Source organism: Ambystoma mexicanum, chromosome 3p, assembly GCF_040938575.1.
Source record: "Ambystoma mexicanum isolate Mex_15411 chromosome 3p, UKY_AmexF1_1, whole genome shotgun sequence".
Lineage (NCBI taxonomy): Eukaryota > Metazoa > Chordata > Amphibia > Caudata > Ambystomatidae > Ambystoma > Ambystoma mexicanum.
In genome coordinates this window covers 99,144,789-99,156,289 of record NC_090925.1, presented here as the reverse complement: position 1 = coordinate 99,156,289, position 11,501 = coordinate 99,144,789, and the positions used below count along the sequence as shown (strand labels likewise).

The 11,501-nt window shown below is 42.3% G+C and overlaps 1 pseudogene; it reads left to right on the top strand.

Moving 5' to 3' along the window:
- Positions 1-5,158: 5,158 nt before the first annotated feature.
- Positions 5,159-5,727, top strand: LOC138579787 (olfactory receptor 1G1-like; annotated as a pseudogene).
- Positions 5,728-11,501: the final 5,774 nt, after the last annotated feature.

Below are 11,501 nucleotides of genomic sequence, written 5' to 3'. Positions count from 1 at the left end.
CACTAAGCCCGCCACCTTCGTCTCAGCGCTTGGGCTGAAAGATATCTGGCGGGATGTGCACCTGACAGAATGTGGGTACTCTTATCACTCTGGGGCCCATGCATCTCTCTCAAGGCTGGACTACTTCATCCTCCCAACGATGGACGAACACAGAGCAACAAGTGCAATCCTGCCCAGACGCGGTATATCCGACCACTCACCCCTGATGATGGAGCTAACTACAAATAGACCATGCCCCCCCTCATGTTGCCTAAATAGCTACTATCCCGGCTTCCCGGAACTCATTGAGTGTATTCAGGAGACCACGACCACATACTTTGAGCTGAATGCCGACTAAGTGGATAACCCAGCAGTGCTGTGGGAGGCATACAAACCGGTCCTCTGGGGTGAGCAGGAGGCCTTGCAGAAGGAAGTGGAGCACATAGCCTGTGGGTCACCTGATACGCACCACTCACTTCTGGTAGCTAAGGAAGGCCTCTGCAATGTCGCCCTAGACAATGCTAAGCAAGCTCATTCAGAGATGCATATGAGAATGTACGAAACTGGGGATAAGGCTGGTAAGATTCTTGCTTGGCTGGATTGTAGAGATTCTGGTCTCTGACATGTCAGGGAAATTAGAACAGCGCAATTGGACCTGTTATTATCAGACCGCAATATTGCAGAGGCCTTTGCAGATTATTATGCCAACCCATATAAACCCCCAGACGAACCCATCAGCACAACAATGCTTGATGGTATTACTCTCCCCTGTCTAGACCCAACACAAAAAGTACTCCTGGAAAAAAGATATTACTGAGGAGGAAGTGGTCGCTGCCATCTCACAACTGCAATCCGGGAAACCTCTGGGACCCAAAAGGTTCCCGCTTGACATATGGAAAAGACTAGGAGGGAATGATGTGGCCCTGCACCTACTTCAAATGTTCCTGCATTGCAAAGAGCGGGGGATCCTACCGCTGGAACTCTGCAAAGCCACCATAATCGTGATCCCAAATTCGGATAAACCCATGGAACAGAGTAGCTCGTACAAACCAATTTCCTTAATTAATAGTGAAGCAATGATCCTGGCCAACAGACTGCAACAAGCAATAACCGCACTGCTTCATCCGGACCAGTGTGGGTTTATGCCAGAAAGATACATACGCATGAACATCCGCAGACTGGCGCTGGAAAAAGCCTCCACGCTCCAGAACCCTTTGGCACTATTAGCTATTTATTTTGGAAGGCTTTTGACTCAGTCTTCTGGGAAGCTCTTTGGGAAATCATGTCACAAATGGGTTTTGGGGAAACCTTTATGAGATGGGTCCGACTCCTGTACAAATCTCCACTGGCAGAGGTTAGAGTAAATGGGTGGCCTTCGTGAGTCTTCCAACTAGGAAAGGGGACACAGAAATTATGCCCTTTGTCCCCATTACTCTTCGCACTGATCTTTGAACCCCTAGCTATACTGTTATGCCATACCACCGCGTAGAGGGGCTTCTGTTGGCCTGGGGGCATAGAAGATAAAGTCTCCCTGTACGCAGATGACCTTCTGATTTACTTGGGAGACCCGGTTCGATCTTGCCCAGAAGTCACACAAATACTAAAACTATACGAGTCCTTCAGTGGTCTAAAAGTAAACTGGAACAACTCTATCCTCTTCCCGGTCAACGGGGCGATGCAAGCAATCCCTCCACACTGCCCATACCAAACTGAATTTGCACATTTCCGATATCTGGGTATTCAGGTCACGAGAGACCTCTCGGAATACGTAACCAGGAACCCACACCCGATCACAGAGAGACTCATTTCAGATGCCCGACACAGGACGCTGTTCCCGTTGACAATACTTGGAAGGGCAGCACTCTTCAAAATATTTGCCCTACCACATTTTCTATATATCCTGCAGAATGCCCCACTCCGCATACCAGACCTGGAATTCCACAAAATTGATAGCATCCTGAGAACACTGCTATGGGCGGGGGGGCATGTAAGTATTGCACTGAGGACACTACAACGCTCCATCTGGGAAGGTGGAATTGGGATACCACATCTGCAATCCTTTTCTTGGGCTAGCCAAATGGTGGTGGTCAATGATATCCTACATGGGAATAGAAACATACCCCATATTCGTGCAGAGATCACTGCGATGCAAGACGTGCCTCCGCTTATGTGTCTCTATCAAAAATGCTGAGACCCCTCCCCTGTACAATGACGGTGCACAACACACTAATATGGAGAAACACTCATAAACATATTGGCTGGGATAAAAGATCACCCTGGTACAAACGCAATGGGGAAACAGCAATCTGCCTGAAGTGGATAAGCTGCCGACATGGCCGGGGTGGATAGCAGCGGGAATGACTAGAGTCGGAGATGTAATTATAGGTGCTAAAATCACCTCCTTTGAGGACTTGTCTCATTGATTTGGCCTCGCCAAAACGGAATACTATCACTATCTCCAACTGACACACGCACTGCATACACACCTTCCCGCACTTTTGAACATGCCAGATTGCACACCAATAGAAAGGAATATAGTAATAGAACACATCTCTAATAAAATCACTTCTGTCATGTACACTGCCATATCCTCCTTTGCTAACTCTCAACTTTGCAATTTGAAATTTAAATAGGAGGGAGATGTTGGACCTATACAGCTTGAAGACTGCTTGACAGCTTTAATGTACCCACGAGAAACTGCGATTTCTGCTAGACTCCGGCTGATACAGCTAAACATTTTACAATAGGTATATTATACCCACGAGTTGCACTGTATTAATGGAATCGCGCCACAGACCCTGTTTGCCTACTCTGTTGGTCGGAAGAGGGCACCTTTTTCCATATCGTGTGTGATTTCCCCCGGATCAGAGAGTACTGGCAACAATGCTGTAATGAGCTATCTGTGGTCTTGGGCCGTGCCGTTCCTGGAGATCCAAAAATGATTTTTCTGGGCATTGAGGAGGAGGGAAAACAACATGCTTTGAAAAGCTATTTCTCTCCACGACCACGGGACTGATTACGCGCAATATAGCGAAACTATGGGGCTCAAACATTGTTCTGCAGGTTGCGCAATGGATAGCAGATGTGACTGTCTGCATGCTGATGGAACACCGCATATATACAGCTAGAGGATGCCCTGGGAAAGCTAAAAAGATGCGGCAGAAGTGGGAGGATGCAAATTTAATCTGTGTGTTGTAACATGTGGAACGATGATCCGGAATAAGCTGTGGTCAAACTGTACTGTATTAACGGATAGATCGGATTTCTTTGGTTTGATTATGAGGTTATTATGTAACGCTTAATGTGTACCCACCTTACCTATGTTTAACACCAATAAAATGTTTTATAACAAAAAAAGGCAAAGAAAAGGCAGACACATCAGCTACACAGATGCGTGATGCCAATCTACTGGAAAGTTAGCTTATGCGAGGGGATAGCAACCCATGACAGTATTAGTTCAGCAGGTTGTCTGTCTGTCTAGATACAATTGCAAATAGCTGTGGAATTATTACATCTTCCCACAACAGAGTCAAGTCTTGAGAGTTTTTACTGCAGCCATAACTATTGTCCCTAATAATAGAAGAAGCTTCACAGAGCTGTATGATTGACATTTATAAACATGAACAAGCACTTCCTTATTTAAGAGTATTGAATGTCATTACCTATAGCTATGATACCAGCCTCAATGTTGACGATGATGTGTTAGCCAGAGCAGGCCAGACAATCAAAAGAGGAGCAAAGTGCTTCATGAATTGTTTGATTGGGAATTTGATAATTGTTGATTTAACTGGACCAGTTGCTGTCTTACAAATGCAATTGAATAAAGTGCAAATTAGGTTTTCAAATCCTGACCACAACACCTGACTTTATGTTTTCATACAAGACAAATCCACCGACTTAGGGTCTTATGTTGTTTTCACATGGCACTGCTTCTCACTAATATTTGCAGGCTTTTCACAGGTTTGAGCCACCCACTAAGGCTCTCAGGCTTGTTCAAAGAGTGAAGCCGCCCACTAATGTTTATAAGCCTTTCACATGGCCTAGTCACCCACTCAGGTTAGCAGGCCCTTTTGGAGGGCCAACCCTCCCACTAAGGCTCTTGAGCTTGTTCACAGGGTGTAGACAGCCACTGAGGCTATTGGGCTCTTTCACAGGGCACAGTGACATAATGAGGCGTTCAGCTCCTTTACAAGGTGTAGTCACCAATGAAGGTTCCAGGGGGCTTTTTCACACATGCAGCCACCCATTAAGGTGGTCATGGATGCCATGACCACTCCCAATGTTATAGTAAGGCCCACTCTATAACCACACGACCTGTGGTTGGCCTACAGATGGTGACTTGACCATTCATCCCCTTCCCATGGGTATCCTGGGGGTTTTGCACACTGGAGGTAGGAACCTCAATGCTCTATGCTAAGTGCAAGCCTGCACAGTTAGCAGTCTCGGCTATAAAACAAATGCTCAGCCGAAGCGAGTATAATGGCACAAAGTGTAAATAGCCAAGAGCAAAAAATGTATTGATCTGGCCCACTGAATTAATGACATTGTCAATATGAACGAGCATTGTTCGATGCATGTCACATAACTAAAGGTCTTCACTGTTACCTCGTTTGATGGTCGCAAGACCAAACCCTACTGTTCATCCATGTAATAAATTGAGGACATTGAAATTGGAAAACAGTTGTGGACAAAAGCGATTTAAACCACTGTTTCAAACATTATGCTTTCTACTGTTCTTCTAACCAAACATTGTGTTTCAATGTATTTTTTGTTCTACAATTTGCAGAATTTTTTTAAAAAAAATCTAATTTTTCTGCATCACTGGATGAATGAAAGAAGAAAATCTGAACTCCTCTGGATATTTCCTCATTTTGGGGTTTTCCGATCTTCCGAAGATGCAAGTACCCCTCTTTGCTGCATTTTTAATGGTATACCTAGTAACTTGGGTTGGAAATCTTGTAATCATTGCTACAGTTTATTCTAACTCACAGATGCACACTCCAATGTATTTTTTTCTCACAAATGTGTCCTTCGCTGACATTTCTCTCACCACAGTCGTATTTGCACCAATGCTGGCCGGCTTCTTCCAGGAGGCACATGGATTTCATTCACTCAATGCCTGACACAGATGCACTTTTTTTTGGCCATGATGGCAGTAGAATTTTACATCCTCACAGTCATGGCTTATGACCGCTACATCGCCATCTGCCATCCACTACGTTACATGACTATTGTGAATAACTTTGTGTGTATGTGGCTCGCTGCTGCATGCTGGGTAATAGGACTCATAGAACCAACTGGCCACACCATAGAAATGTCAAAGCTCTCCTTCTGTGAGAGCCACACAATCAACCACTTCTTCTGTGAAATGACAGCCCTTATGAAGCTCTCATGCAGCAGCACTCTCACTATTGAATTGCTGACCTTCATCATGAGTGCTTTATTATCAGTGATGTCCTTTGTTTTCATCATCATATTTTACATCAACATCATCTCATCCATCCTGAAAATACAGTCTGTCACCGGACGTCGCAAGGCCTTCTCCACATGTGGCTCTCATTTACTGTTGTTTTAGTTTTTTATGGGTCTATGTTTGCTACCTGTTTGAGACCGGCGTCCACATTTTCAGACAACAAGCTCTCTTTTTTGGCATATATTGCTATTGCTCCAGTTTGTAATCCTATTATATACAGTCTAAAAAATACAGAGTTAAAAAAAGCTATCAGAAAGAATAAGAATTCATCATAGAAGATAAGACATGTCTACAATGTACTAGTTTATTGATTTGAAGCATGATTTATTATCAAATGAAATAAAATGTCATAACTGTTAAACAATATGTACCCGTATTTGTCAATCTTTTGTATCATTACCATATTAAGGCAAACGTGAAATTCCTTTTTTGACTCAAGGGTTCAATTTTGATTGGGAAGTTAAGTCATATGATCTATTTGGTAAAGACACTCAAACGTTAGTAATGTACACTTGAGCCTAGAGTACATATTCTAAATGTGAAAGCTAAATGCACACAACAGACACAAACTGATAAAAATATATCCAGCAAAGGAATTACTGCTAAATTATTAAAATATATTAATGGGCTCATCTTAGTACATCAGATATGTTTGTTTATGGATGTGTGTGCATTTAAAAAAAACACAATTCTTCAGCCACCTCTTAGACTATTCACGGATGTGTGAAACATGACAGAAATGATGGATATACAAGTCACGTGAGAAATATAGAAAATCACCTACATGAGAAAACATGTGTTTTTGAATTGTATCAGCTGCACAACTGTGCTTATTAATGAAAGTATGCCCACTATGTAGTCAATAACCCATGTTAATAACTATATATGGAAAATGATGTGGATGATTTGGGTCTCAACACCACCTTCTTGCCATTTCTCCCTGCATTTCTTCCTCAAACGTTTGATGATGTCATGGGGGATAGAGCTAGTAGATGATTGGATGCCACTGAGATGGAAGGCTAGTGCTGTGTATGGGAGTAAGGGTGTGTATAGACCCACTCACTATATCATTTTTTGTATTCCTCCATTGCATGTTCATGTGCTTCTCACTTTCATGTCGTTGAGGAAGTGGTGGCAGAATGACCATTGACGGGTGTGCCGAGACACAATTAGTTTGAAGTGCTCTGTCAGTGCACTGTTTATAGATTATCATATCCTGAGGTGATAACACACGATAATTGCATTTAATATAAGCATGACCCATAAGATCGTTTTCCTCGCCATCATGCCTACTGGTGGTCAAATATCCCACACCAAGGACTGATGCTGCAGCCAAAAATAATGAAATATCAAAGAGGTTTGTGTTGAAACCAGTTGATAATGCAAATATGTATCTTGGCAATGACAGCATGGTGTGGATCCAAAAACCTGCCTTTGTAACTCCTTAATTGATGTAGATTGCCTGGACACTATCCCCATAATGTGGATTTGCTTGTATGTTTCATGATTGCGTTATAATTGACATTTTCTTTGTTGCATTGTACTAGCATTCAATGCCATCCTGTAAAGTCTCAGTACTCCAAAAGATTAATGAAAGATTGCACTGCTCTACTGGGAGTAATGTCAGCCATCAATTGTGGTTTGAGTCACCCATTTAGACACTATTGTTAGGCTCTAATGTTGCCAATTAGGATGACATGACTACTTTCACAATGAACAAAGGGCTGGCCACAGAACAAGCAAGATAGTATCTATTCTATATTTACATGAGGCCAAGACACCAGAAAACATCACTACACTGCAGAGGAAGCATCTATCAAACATCCATATCGGTCACCTGATCAGTAAACTGTAACTTTATTATGTGCACAAAAGATGATCGTGCTACAATCTGCAGTAAAAAAAGCAAATCACTTGTTAATTTCATATTCAAACTTGCCATGTGTTTCCAAATGAAAAATAACATTGTACAACATGATGCACCTATAAATAAAGAGAATCATATTTTAAATGTATCAAATGCCCATAATTAGATGTTCAAGGTTTACAGTGAATACTTAACTGTTTAATCTGCATGGATTAAACAATGCTTGTATTTGATGACTTTCAAGTTGCTCTGATATTGATTTCTATTCAGCCTACATGAAAACATGATGAATGAAGGCCCAAGACCCCAAGAAACAGTTTGTCAGCTAGAGACAAATCAGAATATTCATCTTTCATCAAAGGAACAAATTGAGATCAGTACAAGGCCATGGCCTTTGATTAATGGGCTGCCCCACCCACATAGGCACATTTTTAGAGAATTACGTGGTAATGTGCTTTTTAATGAACATTTGAATAAAAACATAGTTGGACAAATACATTGAAATGAATTCCAGTAAATTCATAAATATTTTGATCCAGCTGATAAAGGTCTATGGTACAAAATAAAATTGTTACACTTAGAAAATTGAAACTCTGAACTCTGCCTGCCCATAAAATATCAGGAGATAATGGAAACTCACACAAAATCACCCATAAGACCCATCTATTAATCATCTGCTTCACAAAGGGCATCTGATAGCTGCTCACATGATTAATTAGGCTGGGACAAGTCTTGACATACTTGTATATAGCAGTAATCAAGCACGGATGTGCTCTTCTTAGTATATCTGGTGAATGTTCCCAAGATATGCCCCTTGCATGGTCCATTAAGCATGGTTAATCCATGTCCCTTTAGGAATAGATTCTACTTTCTTCCCTTCTCATTAGTCCGATTTTGATTTAAATGGTCTAAAATAAATAATAAAGTCAGAATGTAAAAGATTGGGAGCAAATACTGCATTTCTTAAGGGTCAGTAAATTTCAATAAATTCATAAACATGGCGATCCAGCTGATAACTGTCTAAAGTTCAAAATAACATTCTTGCACTTAAAAATGGACACTCTGAACTCTGCTCCCCTCCCCCATAAAACCCACCATCTGGAGATAATGGAACCTCACACAAAGGGACCTGTGAATCCCCTCTATTAATCACCTGCTTTACAACAGGCCTCTGAGAGCTTCTCACTTGAGTCATTAGGCTGAATCAAGCTTTGAAATGTGCAAAGCAATGGGAAATAAAGCTGAACATTTGTTATGATCCTGACTGGGACATTCATTGAAAGCTCTGAGGTTTCATGCTGGCTCTGTGACTTAACGAATTACCCGAGTATGATAATTTCCCAATGAAGTTAGATATAAATCCCCTAGGATCATTTCCCTGCTAGGTCCCTTTAGTGCATGCAACTGGGAGGAAATTTCTCTAGGGGAGGCTGGTCCCAAATAGAATGATTTAGAATTGGGTGATTCTTTGCTTGCATCTACCTTAATGTCTTTTATGTTCTTACTATCGATATTGAAAGAGATACCCTCCACTTGTCTGTGCCTACTGTTGTTCATTGCCCCTCCTCTTGTACTTGCACCGCTCTTGCCAGCTCCTTCTCTGCCTTCTTTAGCTCTGCTTCTAATTCTCTTTGGGCCTTGTTTTCTTTTTCCATTATCAATGAGTCTCTGGGTTTATCTTTTTTTCTTCTGGTGTTCTCTTTTTGGGCTCAGTGAGAGGCTAGTACGGGCGGGGTTGGTGTAACCTGTGGCGGGCAGTAAAGGAAAGGATCTATAAGGAGGCAGGGCCGTGGCTTGTGCACCTACCTGATTGGTTCTCTCTGTGCTGACATTGGGGTCATTCCCTACATCTTCAAACATCTTCCACAATTCGAGTATGCTCTGTCTGTTTTCCAACTTTTCCCCTTTGTAAGTTGATAGCAAATAGTGTAAACATACGTTCTGGAATAGCTTTATCAGGCATGCCCTCATTGCGCCAAGATATATACATTTTGCATTACGTTCCCTGAACCCACTCATGGTGGTACTCAAGGATTTTCTCCTTTTACTTACACTTATGCTCCAACAAAGTACCCACATTACTCTAGTATCAGGTAATATTATTCCCATAAATAATGTCGCCAGACATATAGCCGCTGGGAAATGGCACAGGTGACCTTATTTATGGAGACAATATATGGGGTAAATGGGAGCAGGAGTTGCAGGGTTGTCCCCTGCTCCCTTTAAAAATAGTTGGGGGTTTCGGGGGTGTCGCCTGAAAGTTCCATATGGTAATATTGCCACAAAAACAGCGCCATTCTTGTATGGAGACATTTTTGCAGGGATATTATCACATGGAACCATTCCTCCTCCAATCCAACCTTATTTAAAACAAAAACTCAAAAAACACTGATACCACAGCATTTTGCCTCAAAGGCCACAACACACCACCAAAACCAATGTTTATATACACAACAAAAATCAAACCTCCAACCCCTCAAAATACCTTCAATACACTGGGCTACCACTGCCCTGCACCAAACACTTCAATATACTCAACTACTAACTGTGAGAAACCTGAGGGTATTCTCACTCCTACTCCCCTTGGATCAACTGCGTGGGTGGCCAGGAACAGGCCATCACGTTTGGATACTGACCCTGTGGGTGGGGAAGCAAGGGAGGATCACCTTGGTGGAGGGTCCTTGATGATTGGGATTGGGGTGCCCTTGGGCGAGGCATGTTATTCCCCTTTCCCTATTGACAACCATCCTATCTCTCCCCTGACCTTCATGGCCTGATATAATAAAGCTCCCCTCATTTCCCCACATGTGACACTTGACTTGACAGTACTGAGACAAGGAAGAGGAAACTGAAAGTAATGAACACCACACACTTTCATCACTCTAGTACTGGGATGAAAATTGGCAACTTTGAGTAATTAATACCACACTTTCACCACTTTAGCACTGGGACGAGGAAGAGGCCCACATAGAGTTGGAAGGGTCAGGCATGTCCCTTTAAATGTGGCCAGGCATGTTTCTTTAGAGATCCACACTTGCAGCCCGTCTAGGGGATGCAGGCGTATAAAGAGAGACCAAGAGAGCAGAACAGAGAGAAGCAGCTGGGAGGTCTGTGTGGGAAAGACAAGCAGGGGACCGTACTACAGAGGAGCAACCTTCCCAGGAGACACTGCCCATAGACAGGGGGCCATGTAAGTATTTGGAGACAGGGTGCTTCCATGAACTGTGCCCGGCAATAGGATCTGGGGGTAAGCCCTAAGAAGGAGGGATGCTTACCACATCCAGAAAGCAGCACTCTGGGAGTTGGGGTGCAGAGAAAGACATGCAGCAGGCAAGCGGGTGCGAGTCCACAAGCCGGTGAGTGACAGAGGAAGACACGTGAATGCCGGGGTGCTCCTAAAATGTTATAGAATACTGAACTAAATGGAACTTTAATAAATTACACAAAATAATGTTTATTGAATATCAAACTAAATGAAAAATTAAGATTTCCACGAAACAAGGCTCATTGAATGCCAAACTAAATAGAACTAAATGGAACTCTGAAAATTAAGCAAAGCACAGCTTAATGAACACTGAACTAAGTTAAACTTTACAACTAAATGAAACTAATGCTTATGTAATACCAAAACGAAAGAAATACAGTTAAACCAATGCATATGGCAAACTGCACAAAAGAGAACTTCATAATTAAGCGGCATGAATGCTTATTGAACACTGAAAGAATGGAATACACCCCAGCAATTAAAGTGAATAACCCAAACAAAAACCAGTTACAGAACAGGGCACAAGGGTGACAGAAAGTCATAAGAAAGTGGCTGAGAGTAAAACACCCTCAAGTGAACTTTTATGAATGAATGCAGAGCGGCAAGGCCTAAAAGTCTGGAAAGGATGTGTAAAAAGTGATGGCAGAGCCAAGAGGCTGATAAGAATAAGCTAGAAGATTGAAAGTCATCACATCAAAGAAACGAGGCTGAGGTATCCTGGTTGAGTGACCTGTGATGGGTGGACCATTTGGTCTGACAACTGCGCCTAGACCAGTGAGCCGTACATATCGAAATATGTAATAACGAAGATAAAGTCATCACCTCAAATACAGCGCTGTCTTTCCTCATTTATAGATGAGCTATTTCACATCAATTCTTCATTTTTACTCTGTTTATGACATCATATTTCCCTGCGG